At 63.3% G+C, this 2,694-nt stretch overlaps 1 pseudogene; it reads right to left on the reverse strand.

Moving 5' to 3' along the window:
• Nucleotides 1-400: 400 nt before the first annotated feature.
• Nucleotides 401-2,694, reverse strand: part of LOC112397427 (myosin-9 pseudogene) — a 5,262-nt pseudogene continuing 2,968 nt past the window's right edge.

The following is a 2,694-nucleotide window of genomic DNA, read 5'->3' on the forward strand; positions in this document are numbered from 1 at the left end:
AACAGTGCGGATCAGCAACCCTCGGGCCCCAGTCCTGGAGTAGGTTCGAGATCACCTGGCCCTTTCCACTGCTCTGGCTGTCAGACTGGGGACAAGTCCCTTAACCATTACATATATTTGGTCCCCGAGGGTGTTGGGAGAGGTGTTGGCCTTTCCAGCTTGGCCCCTGGGCCCTGTCTTCTCAGTCCAACAGGCTGAGAAGACAGTCCCGTTGCGGCAGGGGCGGGCTGCCCTCGGCAAAGGACGGAAAGGGGTCATCACTGCACTTGAGACATTTCAGAATCAGGAAGGTGATAGTGGCGCCGCCCGGCAGGGAGGAAGGGACGCTGCGGAGGCTGGGAAGGGGAGGGGAGGTGGAGTCGTCGTTGTCGTCCGGCTCGGGCAGCAGGAGAAGAGGTGTTTATTCGGCAGCTTTGGCCTCGGCCCCGTCGGCTCTGCCGTGCACCTCCTCGTCCGAGCGGTCGCCGGCCCCTTTCCGGGCCATTCGGCGGGGCACGACAAACGGCAGGTCCCCACGCCTGAGCTCGTTCTTGAGAGAGCTGACCTCGCGGTTCATGGCGTCCAAGGTCTCCGTGGCATCCTCCAGCTCGCGCTGCAGTTTCCGGCGCGAGGCATTAGCCCGCTGGGCCTCCTCCAGCTGCCGCTTGAGCCGCTTCAGACGGGGGGACGCCTTGTCCGCCCGGTGCTTGCGCTGCTCGGCGTTCCTCCGCTCATCATCCACCTGCAGCAACGCATCCTCCAGCTTCTTCTCGGCCCGATGCACCTGCTTGCAGGCCGCCTGGCGCTCCTTGGTCTCGTTGTCCAGCTGCTGCTCCAGCTGTGCGATCTTGGCCTCGAGGGCGGCGATGGAGGCCTTGGACTTGCCAGTGCCCTCCATGTCCTGCAGCTTGACCTTGAGCTCCGTGTTCTGGCGCTGCAGCCGCCGCCGCACGTTCTCGTTCAGACGGGGGCTGATCTGGTCGCTGTGCAGGTTCGCCTTCTTCAGCCTGTCGCTCACCAGCTCCGCGCTGCCCTGCTCCTCCGCCAGCTGCGCGATGCAGGCCTCCGGGCGCCGCTTCCCCTCCAACGCCAGGGCGTTGGCCCCCTGGTCAGCCAGCTGGCCCCGCTCCTGCTGGGCCTGGCGCTTGGCACGCTCGGCAGCTGCCAGCTTCCCCTGCAGCTGGATCATCTCGGTCTCCATGCTCTACCGTTTCTTCTCATTCTCCTTGGCCTGCGCCAGGATCTCCTCGCGGGAGGCGCCAATGTCCTCCAGCTCCCGCAGGCTAGTCCTTCATCTGGGCCTGCAGCTTCGTCCTGGTCCGTTGGATGGCTTTGTCCCGGTTCTTGTTGGCCGAGTCGATGTGGGCCTCCAGGTCCTTCAGGTGCATCTCCAGCTTCTTCCGAGCGGCCACGGCCATAGAGCGCTGCTTCCTCTCATCGTCCAGCTAGGCTTCCATCTCCCGCACCTGTCTGACCAGCTCCTCGCTCTTTTCGTCGCGGCCCTGCAGGTCCCGCTCCAACTGGGCCTTCATGGCCTACAGGTTCACCTCCAGCCGCAGCTTGGCATCCTCGCCGGCCTGCAGCTCGTCCCCCAGCTCCTTGAGTTGGGTCTTCATCTCCTCCCCCTGCCGCTCCAGGGCCCGCCTGGACTTCTCCAGCACTTGGACGCTCTTGCCGACGTCGTCCTGGGAGCTCATGAGGTCCTCCATCTCCGTGCAGATCCGCTTGAGCCTCTCCGGCTCCGCCTTCTGCCCCATGGCCTCCTCCAGAGCCCGGGCCAGAGATGGCGCCTTGGTCTCCTTCTCCCGGGCCTCCGCCTCCGCCCGCTCGCGCTCCTCCGCGTCCTTGTCGGAGATGGTCTTCTCCTCGGCCAGGAGCTGGTCGAACTTCTTCTGCTTCTTCTCCAGGTTGGAGACGCTCTGCCACTGGTGGTCCAGGTCCACGAGCAGGTCGTCCATCTCCCGCTGCAGCCGCGTCTTGGTCTTCTCCAGCTGGTCGTAGGCGGCCACCTTCTCCGCATAGCGCTGCCTCAGCCCCTCCAGGTCCTTCTGGAGCTTCCTCTTGGCCTCCTTGGCTGTCTGCAGGCACCCCACACCGTCCTCCATCTTCTTCCTCGTGTCGGTGACCTGGGCGTGCAGGGTGGCGATCTGCCTCTCGAGGTTCCGCTTGGCCTCTTTCTCCTCCACCAGCTGCTCTTTTAAGGAGTTTTCTCATCCTCCACCTGCTTCAGTTTGGGGCTCAGACTCAGCTTCTGCCGGTTCTCCTCCTGCAGGAGCTCCTGCGTGTCATGCAGCTGTGACTCCGGAGCGGAGAAGTCCTTGGTGAGCTTGCTGGACTTGCTGTCTGACTGCGTGAGAAGACCCGTCACATTGTCCAGCTCGACCTGCAGCTTGGAGACCTTGTCGGCTAGCTCCGCTCTCTCTCGGTGAGCTTGACCTGCAGCTCCTGCAGCTGGGGGGATGGTAGATTTTATCCCATAAAACTAATGTCAGGGGGCTTCCCTGGTGGCGCAGTGGTTGAGAGTCCACCTGCCGATGCAGGGGACATGGGTTCGTGCCCCGGTCCAGGAAGATCCCACATGCCGCAGAGCGGCTGGGCCCATGAGCCATGGCCGCTAAGCCTGCACGTCCAGAGCCTGTGCTCCGCGACAGGAGAGGCCACAGCAGTGAGAGGCCTGTGTACCGCAAAAAAAAAAAAAAAAAAAAAAAAAAAAAA

The sequence above is a fragment of the Neophocaena asiaeorientalis genome, unplaced genomic scaffold (assembly GCF_003031525.2).
Source record: "Neophocaena asiaeorientalis asiaeorientalis breed wild unplaced genomic scaffold, Neophocaena_asiaeorientalis_V1.1 scaffold381, whole genome shotgun sequence".
In the NCBI taxonomy this organism is placed as follows: Eukaryota; Metazoa; Chordata; class Mammalia; order Artiodactyla; family Phocoenidae; genus Neophocaena; species Neophocaena asiaeorientalis.